At 46.3% G+C, this 20,453-nt stretch overlaps 1 protein-coding gene across 1 annotated transcript in view; it reads right to left on the bottom strand.

Annotated features, from left to right (window-relative positions):
- Positions 1 to 1,747, bottom strand: part of CSK (C-terminal Src kinase) — an 83,193-nt gene extending 81,446 nt beyond the window's left edge. Inside the window, exon 1 of the mRNA XM_063142294.1 lies at positions 1,555 to 1,747. The gene's annotated coding sequence lies outside the window, so the exon portion shown is untranslated. The remainder of the gene's footprint in view (positions 1 to 1,554) is intronic.
- Between the last annotated feature and the right edge of the window lie 18,706 nt (positions 1,748 to 20,453).

Below are 20,453 nucleotides of genomic sequence, written 5' to 3'. Positions count from 1 at the left end.
GCTGCATAAGCCAGAGAGCAACAGATCCGGGTTTGTCTAGCAGGGTTTGCCTCCATATGACTCACTGATGGTGGCGAGGGGAGAAAGCAAAGATCGCAACCAGTAAGCCATCAATAGCTTTGTTGTCTTCCTTGCAACGGGAAGCTGGAAAGGCCCCGGCCGCCGGCAAAGACTGTAGCGCCACTGTGTGCCCGCATGGTGGTAGGTGATAGCAGCAACAGCACCAGTCATACAAAGGCAGAACGGATTTCCAACCAGCCAGTCCTTCTAGCAGGCTTTGACTGTATGCACGCGCACACACACACACACACACACACACACACACACTCACGCTTCATATGCTTAAGGAGAATTCCACAAATGGCATTTTTGCTCCCCGCCCCCCAATACTTCCTCTTGGAACCCCCAAGTGCACAAGTTCAGAGCGCTCTCCATGTGCAAGCAACCGCCTCTGCTCCACGCTGGGGTGGGGGTGGGGGGCTGGCCGATGGGGGCAGAAATGGGGTGGGCAGCACATCCCCCCACTGCTCCAAGCGTCTTCTTGGGCGCCGTCGGCCTCTCTCCAGAACCGCCTACGGCACGGGGAAACGCTCCCCGAAACTGCACCCGTTCTCTGGAACTGCTTAAGGGAAGTTTCATTTATTCTCAGAAAGAAAAAGGGAGGGGGGGTTAAAATGCAACCACCAGCGAGCAACTCAGGGAGGTCTTTCCCACAAGTCAAGCAGGCAAGGCACCCATCCTCATCTTGACGACACACAGTGAGAAGCTTGAAGGAAATCAAGGCCCCTTTAAGGTCCAATTTACACAATCCTGCCCTCCCCCCTCCAAACACACACCCTCCTACGGCAGGTAATAACAAACCGGTCGTTCGGCATTCAAAACATACACAACCATGTCCATCAGAAGGAAGCCCCAAACACCAGAAAGAAACCACGAAGCCCTAAATGTGCTTTTCACGCACACCCCCATATGACACCTAGTATGTCTATATTCTCACATACGCACGGAGGAAAGGGGGCAGAAGGGAAGTGACAGGCCTAGGCCAAGTAGAAGTGAGAGCGAGTCTCCCAGAGGCCCCGAAGAAAAAGGCAGAACGCCCTATTTCCTCCTAGCGCGGCGGCTGCGGGTCACCGGACTGATCCTGCGACTGCATCCGTGTCCCAGAGGGTCTCGCTTTAGAAGGCTCAGACAGGAGCGGGGACTCGGATGGGTGCGATGCCCGTCTCCTTCCCCCCACGGTCATTCCCTAGGGACTAGCCTCTTAAGTGGGGTCTCTTTAGGGCTCGCCCCCACTCAGAAGCACCGGAGGAAAGGCTCGAACGAGGATAGGCGGGCATTTCTCACGTACACACACACACAGAGAGCACCCTTTCCCTATCCAGACGGCCTGCGGATGAACCTGGAGAAGCACCAACCTTCGGAGCCCTGGAAAAGCAACTCTTTTAAATGTGCAATTACGCAGAGCTTCGTTTTCATTTAGCCAACCCGCGGTGAGGTGGGGGGTGGGAGGGAGAGAGAAAAAGGCAGGGAGGGGGGGTCATCTCAGCTACTCACCTCTGTCCAAGCGCCGCTCTAGCTCCGCTTTCCGACCCGGGGAGGCGGCGGGGCGGCTGGGCACACCGGATCCTTCAGAGTCTGGTCTAACCGAGCTCTGGCGTTATTCCATGCAGGGTGCGGGGAGAGGGAGGCGCCCCCCCGGGACTCGAGGCTCCGCGGGCCGGGGAGAGGTACAAAGGGATGGGATCAGGGAGGAGGCGGGGGGCGCACGGGCTGCAGCGGGGCGCGGGGCGAGGCGGGGCAGCAGGGGAAGGTAAAGGAGGAGGAGGAGGGGGGCGGGGGAAAGGGAACAATGTAGCCGCCGCGGCCGCCGCGAAGGTTCCAATTTCGAACGCTGCCGGCTTCCCTTTGGAACGTTGGCGCCGCCCGGGTTCCGAGCGTGTTTCTTTTTCCGCCTCCGCAGCCAGCCAAGGGCCACCCGGTCGCGGGGCGGAGGAGCGGCGGCGGCGGAGGCCCCTGCGCGGTCCCGGGGCGTGGGAGGCGCCCTCCCCTTTCCTTCCCCCTCCGCTCGTCCGCTCTCTCCCCTCCCACGACCCAGCCCCGCTGCTGGGAGCTCTCGCAGGGCCTGCTGGCGAAAGGGAAACGGAGCCTGGAGCAGCCCGCCCGCAGTCCTACGGCGCCTGCGCCGCCGAAGCACGGCCCGCTCTCTCGCTCGCTCGCTCTTCCCTCCCCGCTGCGGAGCTGGCCGGAGAGATCGCGCCATCTTCTGGTGATCCCGCTGCTCGTGAGAAGGGCAAGCGGGCCGCTGCTGGGTTTCTGGCTTTCAAATGGAAGCCGTCTTTTCGGAGAGGCGTCTGGGCCACGGATCGCTCGAGGCCTCGTTCTCACGACCCTTGGGGGCGCGACCCGTGTCCGGGCTAGACGACAGTAGAAGTGGTGGTGATTTGGGGTCGTGGGCTGCGCCACTTCAGACTGTGGAGCGGCCTGCCTTGCCCAGCCTGATGCCTTCCAGATGTTTTGGACTCCAACACCCAGCATCCCCGTGCGCCATTTCAGACTGTACAGCAGCCTGCCTTCCGCAGCATAGGGCCCTCCAGATGTGTTGGACTGAGGTATGCTGGGAAATGTAGTCCCACACATCTGGAGGGCGAGGCTGGGGTACACAAACATAATGGGTTTATTATTATTGTTATTGTTATTACATTTCTTTTCTTAGGTTTTACAATGTATGTTTTAAACTTTGTAAGGCCGCCTTGAGGCCCGGTATTGGGCAAAAGGCGGGATACAAATAAATATAATAATAATAATAATAATAATAATAATAATAATAGAAATCTGCACAATAAATTTGCTGTTGTGTGGGGGAGGGACGGACTCACACGAGAAAAATATAAATGTTTTGTAGATGACGGGAGGCATTGCTGTAGGCGGTAGAAGCTAATGGCTTTGATTTCGGCAGCGCTGTAAGTTCATTCTGGGTTTCAGTCAGAACCAGCGAGAACTCTGAAGGAGCTATCGAAGGGGCTGAACCCTATCCTCAAAATGGCTTCAGCACCTTGGATAGCTCCTGGTTCTGCCTAAAACCCAGAATGGATTTACAGTCCCAGCAAAATTGGAGCCACCAGCCTACACTGACTGTAGGCGTGGAAGATGGTTGGGGACCGCCTCAGACTGTGCAAAGTACTTGACGCAGGGGTAGATAACCTGGTGCACGCAAATGGTTTGGACTACAACTCCCGTCATCCTTTACAATGAGCCATGCAGGCTGGGGCTGATGGGACTTGTAGGGCACCAGGTTGTCTATTCTTCCACTAACATAATGGCAAGAAGAGGGGAATGTTGTTTTAAAAAACACTAACTAAACAGTCACAAGGCAGGGATGTGTTCCAAGGCTGAAGAACCTGTTTTGTACATGATGGGGGCATTGTCTTCGTAGGAGAGGAATGCAGCAAAGGCATCATCACAACCCATCACTAGGATTTATTATACAGATGCAGCAGAAGCACAACTGCGGTGTTAGATTCATGAATCGGTTAGATTCATTAGGTTGGATCCAGACTTGATTTTATTTCGGTTAGACCCACTGAAATCAATAGGACTTAAAACAGCCATGAGTAAGTTGAGTCCCACTGATTTCAATGGGTCTGCTCTAAAGATGACTAACTGGACCCAACACATTCATTTTTTATTTACTTTTTATCGTTTCATTGACTAAAACGGTTGGGCCATGATTAATCACACCAGCGATTTTAAGAATGTCTATTTTTAGTACCTACTTGTACAAAACCTGCTGATTTCAAGGCTCTTCTTCAATGCTTCTGTGACTTAGAAGACGTGTTTCCTGTTCTCTCACACAATAGAAATGAATGCCTCTTTGCCTCTCTCTTTCAACAAGCGGAGGCACCAACTGCAAATAAATTCTGCTTCTGCTTCTTTCTTTCTTTTTTACTGTGTTCATTCATACAGAAATAAAATTGGTTAATTCATTGAGGGCCAGTGTGTCAGACTTCCCGACATGATACCGTTTAGATCAGTAGTCTTCAACCAGTGGGTCGCGACCCAAAAGTGGGTTGCAAGTTCAGTCCAGATGGGTCACGGCAAAGCTGTTTCCACCATGTTGGACATGGAGAAAATTGGAAACGTGTGTGTCCCATGTTTTAGGTGGGTCTCAGGTCCATGGTGGGTCTCAGATCTGGACCAGTTGAAGACCAATGGTTTGGACTAGACATCCCATCATCCCTCACCATGGGACATGCTGTCAGGGGCTGATGGGGGGGGTTGTAATCCAAAACCTCTGGAGGGAGCTGGGTTGGAGAAGGCGGCAATGAGGTATAGCAGTTAGAGTGCATGACTGAGGCGGAGCAGACCTGGGTTCACATCCCCACTGATTCTGCATGCTAGCCAGAGCTCCTTGAAGGAAGGGTGGGGTAAAAATGTCATTAATCAACTTGAAACTCATGTGATTAATCAAGTTAAGCTATCTTTAAACCCTAAGCAGACGTTAACATGGGTAGCAACCTGTAAGTGCATGCAATGAACTACTGAGTATTGTGTATATGCATCTCAAATGTTTCTGCCCAGTTGCTAAAATCATCCTTAGAGGCTCTTCTCTGGGTAACTCCACCCACAAAGGTGTCATGGGTGGCTATCAGGGAAAGAGCCTTTTCTGTAGTGGCCCCCTTCTGTGAAAAGTCCTGCCCAAGGAAATCGCCCTGGTATCTTCACTGCAGGCATTTAGATGCCAGGTTAAGACGTTACTCTTCCAGCAGGCATTTAGAGGGCAATCCTATCTTGTTTAGATGGAAAGAAGTCCTACAATCCCAGCATCCCCACCTGCCTGGCCTGAAGGGATCTCAATTTTCCAGGTATCTCCTGGGCTGCCCTATGAATGAGTGTGTTTCCTTTCTGTGGGTTGGAAGACAGTGAAGTGGCATTCATATACTCATGCAAAGCAGATCCTACAACTGGAAGCTATTCATAGCATCCTAGACTATTTATTTATTAAATGTATATACTGCCCCATAGCCGAAGCTCTCTGGGTGGTTTACAAAAAGTTAAAAACTGTTTACAAAAGTTTAAACTGTTTACAAAAGCTAAAAACAGTGTTTGCAAAAGTTTAAACTGTTTACAAAAGTTAAAACAGTGAATATTAAAAAAGTATACAAAATTTAAAACCATCAAAAATATAAAAACAACAGTATAAAGCAACAGTATCCATTTAAACAACAGTTCTGGGGCCCATTAAAAAAAACAAAACTTAGCACATGTTGTTAAATGCTGTTAAATGCCTGGGAGAAGAGAAAAGTTTTGACCTGGCGCTGAAAACATAACAATGTTGGTGCCAAGCGAGCCTCATCGGGGAGTTCATTTCATAATTGGGGGGCCACCACTGAAAAGGCCCTCTCCTTGGAAGGAAAACTTCAAAGGTCAACTGCCCTCCCATCCCAGTGCAGGAAATCTACCCCTATAGCACCCCTGACAGGAGGCCATCCAGACATGAGTGGCCTCAAGGGTGGGGGATCTAAGCAGTCACCAGGGGGGCTCTGTGTGTGTGTGTGTGTGTGTGTGTGTGTGTGTGTGTGTGTGTGTGTGTGTTTTGATGTACTGCCTGCAGTAAGTTAAGGTGGCAAAAAGCAAGTGTCTGTAACCCTATGTTTGTTTATTTATTTATTTTATTGCATTTATATACCGCTCCCATAGCCAGGGCTCTCTGGGTGGCTTACAAAAATTCTAAAATTAAGATTAAAACGAGTATACAAAATTTAAAATTCTAAAACACAGAACATACACACATAAAGCATTAAAAACTGTTAAAAAACTAAACATGTGGGTGATTAAGATGTGCTGCCATATGCCTGGGCAAAGAGGAAAGTCTTAACCTGGCGCCGGAAAGATAGCAGCGTTGGCGCCAGGCAAGCCTCATCAGGGAGATCATTCCATAGTCTGGGGGCCACCACAGAAAAGGCCCTGTCCCTCGTTGCCACACTCCAAGCCTCTCTCCGAGTAGGCACCCAGAGGAGGACCTTAGATGTTGAACGTAGTGACTGGGTATATTCACGTCGGGAGAGGCGTTCCGTCAGGTATTGTGGTCCCAAGCCATGTAAGGCTTTATAGGTCAAAACCAGCACCTTGTATTGGGCTCGGAAACATACAGGCAGCCAGTGCAAGCGGACCAGAGCAGGTGATATATGGTCGAACCTTCTGGTTCCCGAAATCAATCTGTCCACTGCATTTTGCATGAGCTGCAGCTTCCGAATCGTCTTCAAAGGCAGCCCTACGTAGAGTGCATTGCAGTAATCTAACTTGGAGGTTACCAGAGCATGGACAACTGAAGCCAGGTTATCCCTGTCTAGATAGGGGCGTAGCTGGGCCACCAACCGGAGTTTGTAGAAGGCACTCCATGCCACTGAGGTCACTTGAGCCTCAAGTGACAATGATGGATCTAAAAGAACCCCCAAGCTATGAACCTGCTCCAGATTGAGGGGAGACATGATAGCACTCTTCAAATACTTAAAAGGTTGTCACACAGAGGAGGGCCAGGATCTCTTCTCGATCCTCCCAGAGTGCAGGACACGGAATAACGGACTCAAGTTAAAGGAAGCCAGATTCCGGCTGGACATCAGGAAAAACTTCCTGACTGTTAGAGCAGTGCGACAATGGAATCAGCTACCTAGGGAGGTTGTGGGCTCTCCCACACTAGAGGCCTTCAAGAGGCAGCTGGACAACCATCTGTCAGGGATGCTTTAGGGTGGATTCCTGCATTGAGCAGGGGGTTGGACTCGATGGCCTTGTAGGCCCCTTCCAACTCTGCTATTCTATGATTCTATGATTCTATGATTCCTTCAGGATGAGTGCAATCCCATCCAGACCCGGTAGAACACCCCCCATCCTGTCAGCGGAATCACCTACTAACAGCATCTCAGTCTTGTCTGGATTGAGTTTCAGTTTATTAGCCCTCATCCAGTCCATTGTCACAGCCAGGCACCGGTTCAACACATCCACAGCCTCTCCTGCTGAAGATGAAAAGGAGAAATACAGCTGCGTGTCATCAGCATACTGATGACAGCACACTCCAAAGCTCCGGGTTACTGCACCCAGCGGCTTCATGTAAATGTTAAACAACTATGTTCAAGATTCTACAGGTTGTTTGAGTACTAACTACAAGCGCTATCTTATTTCAATTAGCTTGAATATATGTTTGTTTGTCAGTTTCCACTTTGATGTCATTTACGCTAGGTAAAAATAAGTGTAGCACAGCTTTATTATTATTTATTACATTTTTATACCGCCCAACAGCCGAAGCTCCCTGGGCAGTTCACAAAAACTAAAACCATACAAAGTATAAAACAAACAGTATAAAAACATGATATAAAATACACATTAAAAATTAATTAAAAACATACCATACATGATTAAGGCTTCTTTTATTATTACTTCCAAGCAACGCTACCAAGCACTTAGCACTTCACATGCTATAAACACTATAAGTACAATAATAATAATAATAATAATAATAATAATAATAATAATATGAAGTTGCAAGTGTTCAGCTAGATACCTTTTCTATTTACAATTTTTCTCATTGCTCCAGCAGCCTGTAGCCTTTGCAGCTTCCTGCAACTACAATTAAAGCCCAGGGGAAGACATCATAAGGTCATTCCTCCCAGATCATTAAGTATGGGCAGCCTGGGAGGCTGCAGAGCAATGGACAAATGTGAAAGAGAAAGAAATTGCACAGACATACACAGCATCCTCAACCATCTCACGGTGATTAAGCTCACAAATACCACCAAAACCAACTTCAAAAAAGCTGTAAAATGCTCCAAGAATCAGGCAGAAAAAATGGAAATTGAAGGACAGATTTTGGCAAGACACTAGTTTCCACCTCTTCCCTGGAGCTGGATGCAACACTGCCACTTTGTGGGGGGATGCAAAGTGGGTGGGGCTAAGGCAAAAAGTGGTAAGGCCCCAAATACCATAATCTTTTACCTTAAAACTCTGACTCCCAGTAACTAAGCTGTAGGAGGAGCATTTTGATCTTTTAAAATGGCGGGGAGTGGGGGGGGGGATGCACAAAAGCTGAGAAATCACCAAACAGTCAGTGTTTTGGGGGAGAAGGGGGGAGGGAAGGGGGCTGGATTGAATTGGGACCCCAGACGGTCATATTTCTGCAGCACCGGACTAAATAAACACTTTTGCTTGTATTAACAATGTCAGAAAGCAGGAGGCCTTGGAACCTTGATGTGCAGCTCTTGAATTGTGGTTTTTGAAAGATATGGCTGCCTGGAAGGCTAAACGCTGACAGCGGGCCACAGGATAGCTCCCGGTGTCTTTCCTTATGAAGGTGAAGGGGAATTTGCAGTGGTCGTTTGGTCCAGTGTGAGAGGGAAAAAAGTGTGAGCCAGCTTGCAAAGGGGAGAGAAAGAGAAAGAAAGAAAGAAAGAAAGAAAGAAAGAAAGAAAGAAAGAAAGAAAGAAAGAAAGAAAGAAAGGCCGTCTTTGAAGTGGCTGATGAAAATAGAATCGAATGCCTTATTTCCACCAGCAGCTGCTGTCTGATGTGGGCGTAGGTGTGTTCTTTGTGATTATCGGTTTAGATTATCTGCATAACAGCACAGAAAAACATTAGCACTGATGAATTTTTGCATGTGAGCGTAGAGTCCCCGCCCCCTCCAAAGAAAGGAAGCAAAAGAAACTGACTCTTTCATGGCCCAATGAGACATGATGCGATTCACACAATTAGCAATCAGTGGTGTAGTGGACATGGAGCTCTCAGGGGCAAAGTGCCCACACTTTTTTATGAGCAGGAACATCGTATGTCATCTACCACCACCCCACCCTCAAATGTCCCGTTCCCTCTGAGGTTAGCTGTAAGCCTCATAATAGCTGGGTGTGTGGGTGTGTGATTTCTAAGCCACAATATGTTTTTCCCTGCTGTAACGCAAAGTTTTCTGGAGTGGGCAATGAAGGGTTGTGCACCCCTGACCTAACTGTGGGTTGTGCACCCCTGATCTAACTGAAACCACTAGGTGAAGTCGTCTATAGGTTTGGCCTAAATTGTCACCAATATATGTGTCGGGGGGAGCAGTTGCAAAGTGGATGAGGGCAATGAAGCTGAAGCTTCACCCATACAAGACAGAAGTGTGGTTGGTTGGGATGTCCATCTGGATGGTGAGGTGCAACTTGGTCTGAAAGGAGTGTCTTGGTGCCAGTTCCAGGTTTTGGGGAGCCCCTTGGCAAAGTGCCTTCAACGCCCCCCTCCCTCATTGAATCTACCAACTTGCTACTCTTGCCACCAGCTTAGGGTAACCCTATGAAAAGGAGGTTTGTATCTTTAACAGTTGCCTCGTAAAGGGAATTTCAGCAGGTGTCATTTGTATGCATGCAGCACCTGGAGAAACCCCCTCTTCATCACAACAGTTAACGCTTCGGGAGCTATACTGGAGTGACCGGATGCAAACACGGGCAGGGCTCCTACAACTTGAACTGGTGTGATGAAGAAGGGATTTCACCAGGTGCTGCATGCATGCAAATGACATCTGCAGAAATCCCCTTCGCTATGCAACTGTTAAACGTACAGGAGCCCTGTCCTCTTTTTCATATGGTCACCCTACACCAGCTGCTGTTGCTCCTCTGCTTTTTTCTCACCGTTGCTAGCGCTTGCATACTTGACAGGCAGAGAGCCAGTGGCAAATGCTTTACACACACACACACACACACACACACCACTGTCTGGGCTTGAGTAAGAGGCATGTGAGCAAGCTGCAGTTGTGAAGATAAGGGGCAGGTGCAGTGGTGCTCTTGCCAGTGGGGCCCTGCTGTGGCGTGGGCCCTCGGCAGGTGCCCAGCCATGCCAACCTTTGATGCCAGACGTGGGGTTGTTCCCCCCATAAAGGGACAAGTATATGTGACTGGAGGGTGCTCCTTGATTCAGCACTTCCTATAGAAATGCAGGTATTTCAGCAATAGCCAGGAGTACTTTTTTTAAAACAACTGTTTCACAGCCTTATCTAAAGCCAATGGACCTTCCTTCTTTAACACAGGCCCTTGATTACCTCTAGGCTAGATTACTGTAACACACTGTACATGCGGCTGCCCTTAAAGGCAGTCCAGAAACCTCAGCTGATGCAGAACGTGGCAGCAAGAAGGCTTGTAGGAACTATTTTTTATTATTATTTATTTATTTATTTATTTATCATATTTATACCCGGCTCCTCAGCCAAAAATGGTTCTCGGAGTGGCTTACAATCAAACTAGGCATTTTAATCCTATCACACCTATTCTGTGCCAGCTATTTGTTTTATTTTAGTTACAACATTTATATACCACTCCACATCTAAACAGATACTGGAGTGGTGGACGATAAGAGATAAAATACAAAACACCATATTAAAAGTATTCTTTAAAAAAAAAAAACATAGCGAATAAAAAATGTGGCTTTTGAGTCAAGGAAGGCTTTCTGGAATAGAGCTGTTTTCAGGCGGTGCTGGAAACAACGCAGTGTTGGTGCCTGCCTGAATTCCAGAGGCAGGGAATTCCATAGGAAGGGGGCCACCACACTGAAGGCTCTTCTCTGGGTGGACTGCAGTTGGGCCATAGATCCACATGGAACTACCAAGAGTTTTCCCTCTGATGACCTCAGTGACTGGGCAAGTTGATAAGGGAGAAGGCTACCATTTATTTATTTATTTATTTATTACATTTCTATACTGCCCAATAGCTGGAGCTTTCTGGGCGGTTCACAAAAATTAAAACCATTCAAAGTATAAAACAACAGTATAAAACCATAATATAAAATACAATATAAAAGCTCAACCAGATAAAAACAGCAGCAATGCAAAATTACAAATTTAAAACACCGAGTTAAAATTTATTTATAGACTGTTAAAATGCTAGGAGAATAGAAAGGTCTTCACCTGGTGTCTAAAAGCATATAATGTAGGTGCCAAGCGAACCTCCTTAGGGAGCTCATTCCACAGCCGGGGTGCCACAGCAGAGAAGGCCCTCCTCCTGGTAGCCACCTGCCTCACTTCCTTTGGCAGGGGCTCGCGGAGAAGGACCCCTGAAGATGACTTTAGGGTCCGGGCAGGTACATATGGGAGGAGGCGTCCCTTCAGATAGCCTGGCCCTGAGCCGGTTAGGGCTTTAAATGTTAATACCAGCACTTTGAATCGGGCCCGGACCTGGACTGGCAGCCAATGAAGCTGGAAAAGGACTGGTGTGATGTGGTCTCGTCGGCCAGTCCCTGTTAGTAACTGTGCTGCCCTATTTGTTTCCCAGCCAAATTTAACTTGTAATTGGTGTTGAATATTGGAAGCCACCTTTGTGAGGTTAGACACTCTAAGGGGCAAGGTTTTCACTCACTCAATTAATTAATTAGATCTAACAATATTGTATCCTAATACTGTTCTTCCCTGTGAAACTAGAAGCAGTGCACAGCATGAGTGCTGCTTGGACACCCTTTTGTTTAAACATTTGCTTCAAGTTTTGTTCAAAGGCTTTCCAGGTTCTCTTCATAAAGCGTGGTGCTGGTAGTCTTGGGGGCACGTAAAAGTGGAAACAGCTCAGCAAAAGAAATGTTTCTGGGAACTTCCTGATTGTTTCTCTGTAAGAGCGTGGCTTTTTCCCCGCAACAGGTGTTGATTCGTTTTACAAAAAAGATACGATCAAGAAAGTGAAACTTCCGGACCTGATCTGCTTCATGCCTCACTTTATGCAAGAAAGGCTCTTTTGGGTGTGTGACTCATGTCAGGGAGCACTGAACTGACTTCAAAGCGGGTGGGGAAGGGAAGCAGCTTTGCTCAGTCCCCCCTCCCCACTTCAGAGAGCTAGCTCATAGAATCATAGAATAGCAGAGTTGGAAGGGGCCTACAAGGCCATTGAGTCCAACCCCCTGCTCAATGCAGGAATCCACCCTAAAGCATCCCTGACAGATGGCTGTCCAGCTGCCTCTTGAATGACTCTAGTCTGGGAGAGCCCACAACTACCCTAGGTAACTGATTCCATTGTCGTACTGCTCTAACAGTCAGGAAGTTTTTCCTGATGTCCAGCTGGAATCTGGCTTCCTTTAACTTGAGCCCGTTACTCCGTGTCCTGCACTCTGGGAGGATCGAGAAGAGATCCTGGCCCTCCTCTGTGTGACAGCCTTTTAAGTATTTGAAGAGTGCTATCCTGTCTCCCCTCAATCTTCTCTTCTCCAGGCTAAACATGCCCAGTTCTTTCAGTCTCTCTTCATAGGGCTTTGTTTCCAGACCCCTCATCATCCTGGTAGCACTAGGGCAAGAGCAACCAGTAAACTATTAGCCCCTGGATTACCGGAAGGTTATTAGTAGCAAAATGGCTTGTAGATCATCTAATAGTTCCCTTAATGGATCTGACCTTCATGAACTTGTCTTATGCACTTCAGAATGAATGGCTTGTACAATTCAATTTGTGTGTGTGTGTGTTCAATTAAATTCAAAATAATCTACTTTGCCAGCACAACAAAATATCCAAGTGCTGCCAAGATCCTTGGGAAGGTCAGATCCTGGCAGTAACTGTCAGAAGAAGGGATTCCAGTGGAAATACGGGATCCGGAACTAGGAGACTTGAGTTTAATTGGCCCCTCTGGTGTTCTGTTTTTAATCATTGACACTGCAATCCTTTGCACATCTGCTCAGAAATAAGTCCTGTGATGAGTTCAATGAGACTTCCTTCTAGGTAAAAGGATTGCAGCCTGAGTGGCCTCACCAAACAAAGGGGCTGTCTCTTGACCTCAGTTTTCTGATCTGTAAAATGGGTATAATACGAAACTCCATGCAAGTGGGACTAACTTCTGAGTAAATGCAATTACAGATGATGTCCAAGTCACACAACATGACTGGATCTTCTTTAATAATGGCTGGTTATCCTCTGGCCCATTTGTAATCAGGTAGGTGAACACCACCTTGGCATAGTTGTTTAGCAAATGAAAAGAGAATATCCCAGTTCAGATCTCACACAGATGGAATTCACCAGGTACAGTGGTGCTGCTAGGTGATTTTAGACCCTGAACTTCATTGTCTTACGGGGTACCCATTTAGCTGGCCGTGTATATTACTTCAATTGTAAACTACACAACTAACTTTTCTCTTCCCCCATCCCATTGTTATTCCATATTTTACAACTCCATCTACATTTTTGATATGTCAGAGCAAAAACAAAACTGCCCACCCTGATAAAGTTAATTCTCTGAGTATGTGCACTTTTGCATTTGAAACTCACTTAAAGCATAGCAGCAGCATTACTACAGGGATGAAATGGAGTTTGTGTCTGATGCCTGGAGAATCTGCCGCTCTCAGATAGGAATGGATGGATTCTTTAAAAAAAATCCACTCCATCTATGATTCACAGATGGTCAGGTGTCTTTTGTTTGTTCATCCACTCATTGAGGATAATTAATACAAATCCCCTCCCCCCAAAAAGTGAAAGCCCAGTCCACAAGTCCATGGAATCTACATGACTTGGAAAAAGCCAAATCCACTTCAGAATCCACGGGTCAGAGTCATAGAAATTGGAACACCTATGAAGCTGTTGTGGAGTTCTCTAGAATTCCTACTTTCAGGGTGGTTGTTGGTGCTCCGGTCGTGGACTGCAGGGCCCTGGAATTTGTCTCTGAGGCCTAGCCCTAGATGTTCCACTGTGTATCCTCCTTTGACATATCCACTATCACTCAGCCTCCAACTCCTATCCGTAATGCTACTCACCTCCCTTACACAGGGTTATTATCTTTTGACATCACGTATATGGAAAGTTCTGAGCACTTGGAAAATGCGCTCTACAAATACATTTATTCAAACTCTTATCTCTCCCATGTCAATTCATGTCAGATTATTTTATTTGAAATCTTTTACAATTGACTACAAAGCTGTTCCCAATAAATCATGTGACAGATATATCTATGTAAGATACGCTGGAGCAGTGAAAGGGAGCAAGAGAAGTTTCTTCCAAACCATGGTTTATTCCCATACTGATTCATGCAGATGCAATCGATTCATTCCGAGACCCAAATGCATAAGATCCGTTGACTTAGATGTATTTGTACAGCCCCTTTGCACACTGATGGAGCTACATAAATAAATAAGAATTAAGAATAAGAAATATTTATTCTGGTGATGACGATGGGAGTTATTTATTTATATTACCTTGTGCCAATCGAAAATCTTTCGAGATTTTTTTTTAAAATGAAGCAACAGTGCCCCCTGTTGTCCATTTCGAAATGACATTTTTGTCCCATTCTTGCAGTGGTACGTCGAAATGTGAAGACTGGCTGTTCCACCCAAAACGGGGCCAAGAATGGCAGTTTCAATAGTCAACAGGATCGGTTCTCACAGTCTCCATAGCCAGCTCTACCACTTTCCCTTTCTGAAGTTCCATCTGCTCAAAGCTCATTTATTTTATTTATTTATTTATTTAAAATATTTCTTGGCTGCCTTTCAGTCCAGGAGCCCTCGCAACGTGCCACACAGCAATAAAACACACAATAAAAATGATTCTATAATAAAAACAGTAAAAACACGATAAAAAGCAACAGCAGCAAACATTCTAAAAACGAAACGAAACACGAGCATAAAATAAAACTTAGAACGGGTCACTGCAGCTCTAGCCCAGTCCAACAAAGCATAAACAGAAGTACGATGTTTACAGGGCCTGATGCCCCCCCCCCTCTGAAGGCAACTTATTCCAGAGTTTCCCCCTCCCCAAAATTTATTCCAAAATTGCCCCCCCATCTCCACAGCTGCATTCGCAAGGGATTGAAAATACTCCAGGTTCACTGCCCCACTGACCTCAGAACCACTGGCTTCCACTCTGTACAGTGCTGCTGCTGCTGTGGTGACTCACTTTAGGTCAGGCTGAATGAGCCAGTGGGCCCCAACCCATCATGAAAGGTACTGTTTTACCTGCTCTAAATATACCCTCCCTGGTAGAATTCTTTGGAGCTCTTGAATGGAAGTAGAGTTGAGAGCTAGAGCTTTATCACACCAGCGTTATACTGTGCAATCACTGCGAATTGCGTGCAAAGGACTCCGAAGTTTTCCACCTTATAATCTGCCTTGACTGTGAAGTACTCCCATGCATCCTGCTTTAATTGTGCTATAAAGGGGAAAGACCCGCCCTATTTTGCTACTAGTTTCCGAGTGTGTTTTCCGAGCGGCCACTGGGGCACAGGAGCAGGAATTAAACAAATATGAATTAAACAATATGAATTAAACAAATGCTTACATCTGCAAAATTGGCACAGTAAAAGATATTAAGGAGCACTTTAAGCATACCAAATTTGAATCATATTGGGTCATCCATTGATTTTTTATGATTTTTTTTTTTTACATTTCCCCCCTTAAACCCTTTGCAAAGGATCGTAGGAGCACTGCTGCCTGGGGTGTGATTTAGCAACAACAACAACACCGACAGCTTAGCACTGTAGGGGATGATTCAAGGGAAACAGGTACGTGGGATGAAGTAATGGTCCCATCATTCACCCTGTCCACTTGTCCCCTGCAGTGCAGCGTAGAATTTCAGTGTCTATAAGACAGCTGTGCATGAAGATCAACTGGAAAGACCAATTTGATGCCCTTGGCTCAGAGGACTTCTCAAAGTGTTACATGCAGGAAGGGGTTACTTCTCTCCTCATTCCTAGGTTCCTTTACAACCCTTGTGTTCTCTCTGTGGGCATGTCTACACCATGCCTTATCCTGGGGATCACCCCGGGATCATCCCTGTGCGTCCATATGATGTACAGGGGATCCCGGGGACAGGGAGGGATGATCCCTCCATTTCCCTGGGATAACCAGGAGGGCTTTAATCCTGATTTTTCCTGCAGACTTGGGATCGTCCCGAGACTGTGAGAGGTGTGGGCAGCTGTCCCGGTTTCGTCCCAGCTCCTCGCAAGTCAACACAAGGAGCCAGGAACCAGGCATGGGGCACGGAGCTCCTCAGGTGCTCCATGCCCATTGGGGGTGGGGAGGGGGACGGGAGCAGGTTGTTTTTTATCTTGTCATTTTCTCTGGAGCATGAGTGCGCGCCAGATCGTTGTTGTTTTTTTAAAAAAAGGCCTCCACGATGGGCGCGATGCCTGGGATGTCACGCAGCCCATGTGGACTGAGGGGGAGGATCTCACGATCAGCATATCACAAGATCCTCCCCTTTCACGCGCATAGTGTAGACACGCCCTCAGTGTATGTGCACCTGACTTTCATTCTTGCACCATTTTATTGCTTTCCAATTACTTGGTCCATGCAATATAGTACTGTGTCTTCTCGAAAGGAGCATCCTGGGGGAAGGACTATAGCTTCGTGGTAGAGCTCCTGCCTTCCATGCAGAAGGTCCTAGGTTCAATCCTGGGCATCTCCAAGTAGGGCTAGAAAGAACCCCTGTCTGCAATCTCCAAGAGCTGCAGCCAATTGGTGTACGGCTGGGGCAGGCTGGGAGTTGTAGGGCCTTTTTCTGTCTAAACACGTGTAGGATTGTAGCCTTGATCAACAATTGCCACGCTTATCAAACTTGCAGATGACACAAAATTGGGTGGGATAGCTAACACCCGGAAAGACAGAAACAAACTTCAAAGTGATCTTGATAGGCTGGAGTGCTGGGCTGAAAACAACAGAATGAAATTTAATAGGGATAAATGCCAAGTTCTACATCTAGGAAATAAAAACCAAATGCACAGTTACAAGATGGGGAATACTGGGCTCAGCAATACTACAAACGAGAAGGATCTTGGAATTGTTGTAGATCACAAGCTGAATATGAGCCAACAGTGCGATATGGCTGCAAAAAAGGCAAATGCTATTTTGGGCTGCATTAATAGAAGTATAGCTTCCAAATCATGTGAGGTACTGGTTCCTCTCTATTCGGCCTTGGTTAGGCCTCATCTAGAGTATTGCGTCCAGTTCTGGGCTCCACAATTCAAGAAGGATGCAGACAAGCTGGAGCGTGTTCAGAGGAGGGCAACCAGGATGGTCAGGGGTCAGGAAACAAGCCCTGTGAAGAGAGACTGAAAGAACTGGGCATGTTTAGCCTGGAGAAGAGAAGATTGAGGGGAGACATGATAGCACTCTTCAAATACTTAAAAGGTTGTCACGCAGAGGAGGGCCAGGATCTCTTCTCGATCCTCCCAGAGTGCAGGACACGGAATAATGGACTCAAGTTACAGGAAGCCAGATTCCGGCTAGACATCAGGAAAAACTTCCTGACTGTTAGAGCAGTACGACAATGGAATCAGTTACTTAGGGAGGTGGTGGGCTCTCCCACACTGGAGGCATTTAAGAGGCAGCTGGACAACAATCTTTCAGGGATGCTTTAAGATGGATTCCTGCATTGAGCGGGGGGTTGGACTCGATGGCCTTATAGGTCCCTTCCAACTCTACTACTCTATGATTCTATGATTCTAATAGGAAATCTTGCCAACATGCCAGCAATTAGAAATTGGGGGATATCCCCCGACAGCCCAACTCTTCTGTGAACCTGCTTGCCCTATTTCAGCAAACAACGTGTGGTGGGACAGCCTTTTGCAGGCCGCTGTTCTTACTATTCAGGGTGCAGAAAGGACAGAGAGTCCCTTTATTTAACGCAGTGCCCCTGCTTAATGCTCTAAGGGCATGTGGACTGATCACACACCATGTAGCTTGGGCTTGTGCTAGCCTGAGACATGATCTTCCTGTGTGCACCAGTTGCTGGGGAACATGGGTGGGAGGGTGCTGTTACACCACGTCCTGCTTTGTTGGTCCCTGGTTGGCAGCTGGTTGGCCACCGTGTGAACAGAGTGCTGGACTAGATGGACCCTTGGTCTGATCCAGCATCAGGGCACGTCTGATGTTCTTAAGAGCGAAGCAGTCCTAGTATTATGCCAAAAATAAATAAATAAGCAATTCATTGGATGCTGATTTGCGGATGATATAATTGTGCCCGTTTTCTTCAGGCTCCAATCTCAAGAGGTAGTCATACCTGTTGATGAAAGGGAAAGCATGTTCTCTTCCCTTCTGTAATATCCACCCAGTCACGCTTTTCATCGAGTAGGCTGCATTTTGGACTCTTTTCAGGTTCCTTTTTTTTAAAAAAAAAAAAATCAGCAGTGTTTCCTCCCACTAGAGCCTCGTGTGGCACAGAGCGGTAAAGCAGCAGTTTCTGCAGCCGAAACTCTCCCCACGGCCTGAGTTCGATCCCAGCGGAAGGTGTTTTCAGGCAGCCAGCTCGGGTCGACTCAGCCTTCCATCCTCCCGAGGTTGGTAAAATGAGTACCCAGTTAGCTTGGGGAAAGGTAATCACGTCCAGGGAAGGCAATGGCAAACCACCCCGCTATAAGGCCTGCCAAGAAAGCGTCAGTGAAAGCAGGCGTCCCTCCAAGAGTCAGTAATGACTCAGTGCTTGCATGAGAGGTTCCTTTCCTTTCCTTCCCCCCACTAACCTTAATCAAAGAATGTTGGAACGCATCATTGCAACGCTGCCTCGGCAAATAATTCAGCCCCTTTGCCCTGTTACGGGTGTTTGTTGTTACTTGTATCGTTTATTGAAGGACATTTCCAAACTCAAGTTAGCTTAGCTTCGATTCATGCCCTCTACTATCCTCATCTCTGTGAATAGTGAAAAGAAAGAAAAGAAAAAGAAGAGCACAGCGTCTCTCAGAAATGCCAGTGCTTTTAAAACATTTAACAACTTTTCAATTCTTTGGATGGGCAAGTCTTACGCACAAAATAAACTTGAAAGGAAACAGACAAATAAATTAAAGGGAACACATATGAAGGATGCTGTTCTGCATTCTATGTGACAAAAGTACTACCTTGAAACACTCATTTTGACATGTACAAGTTATCTCGGCGGAAGGGAGGTGGGGGAACCTGGCAGTGTTCATACCACGCATAGAAGTGCTTGTTAAGACCACACTGAAGAAACACCCTGCAGTCTGGAGAAGCACAATTCTTCAGTCGGCCTTAGCATCAGCAGGAGGAACGCAACAGACTGGGACATAAACCTTTGATCATTATATACAAAGTTTCCACAACATTGTCATAAATTAGAGCCATGATTAAATAAATGCATATGAGACACAATTAAATTAAAATCACATAATTTCAGGTGAAAAATACATCTCTGTTGGTTTGTACCCTGTAAAAAGGACGTGGATGGTTGGAGAAAAAAGTCTTAAAACAAGTGGGGGACCCGTTCTTAAGCTCAACAACGACAACGACAACGACAACAGTCTTTCAACAACATTTTAAACTTTTTTAGAAGAAAGTTTTTTTTTGTTGGATTATTAAGCAATTCTGGCAAACAAATGGAGGAATAAAAAGGAAATTATGAGTCAAGCAAAACAATGGGAAAGGCTCCATACAAAGGAATCAAACTTTCATAATAAATAAGATACAACTCTGAAAATAAGCTTGGTAAATCGCAAATCAGTCCCTTCATCTTTAACACATACTTTCTATACAACATAACCGTAATGATTTATTACTATGAGGTATTTGGAGGAATTGGTAAAGGTAATGCACGGCCTGTCTGGAAAGAGGACTCAAGCTACTTGCAAGGAGAAAGAAGAGAAACTAGTCGGGTTTCCAGCAAGGAATGAAATCAAAACAAACATTTTTTTTTCCTTTGGTATCAAAGAAAGTTTCATGGCATGTGTGAGCATGGCAAAAAAAGCACCACGGTGAAGAATATTCCTTTTATTTTTTCATTAGTGGCCTTTCTATTAGGCTGAGGTATTCAAAGAGTATTTATAAGGTGAGATATAAAGAGGTCAAGAGCGGTTAAACACTTTGGTTCAAGCAAGGCACTCATCCTAGTTTATAAAGTTTGCGACGTGTTTGCCCAGAGCTTTATTGACATTGTTGCTGAAATGGTAGTCATAGCCAGTATAACAGTTATTACAGATACGAAGAGAAATTTACATACTGAGTAGAGGCTGAAAAATGGAAGGTTTAGCAGCATGAGTTCCCTTTTCAGACGTAGGCCGTGCATAACAAATCTTTGGTATTCTTTGGTTTCATAAATGTGATCAAAATCACCAATGGAAATTGAGTGAGGTAGCATCTTTGGTTCACACTATATAGTAGAGCTTTACACACTTTTTCTCCATTTCTTTTCTTTTAAAGATGTGGGTGCAACCATTCACACCTTTCTGCTTCTTTGTTTTAAGGAAATAGTTACAAAATGTATTGTAAAACTAAACACACCACAATAATATCCCGCAAGGCCAAAGAACGTCTCCAATCTGGTCTTTAGAGCAACTGAATGCACCCTAAACTCAGCTAGTTGGAAAACAAACGGGTTTCTCTTTGTTTGCTAAATGCATAGTGTTCATCTCACATCCGAAGGAGAAAGGAATGAGGAAGTGGGTCTCCTCCTTTATGAAAAAATAGGTATGTTCAACCCTTGCGAAGAAACGTGTATTAGGACTCTTTGGTATAGCAAAGCCAGCAATAGACCTACAGTCCACGTTTG

Source organism: Elgaria multicarinata, chromosome 16 (genome assembly GCF_023053635.1).
Source record: "Elgaria multicarinata webbii isolate HBS135686 ecotype San Diego chromosome 16, rElgMul1.1.pri, whole genome shotgun sequence".
In the NCBI taxonomy this organism is placed as follows: domain Eukaryota; kingdom Metazoa; phylum Chordata; class Lepidosauria; order Squamata; family Anguidae; genus Elgaria; species Elgaria multicarinata.
This window is presented reverse-complemented; position numbering and strand designations above follow the sequence as displayed.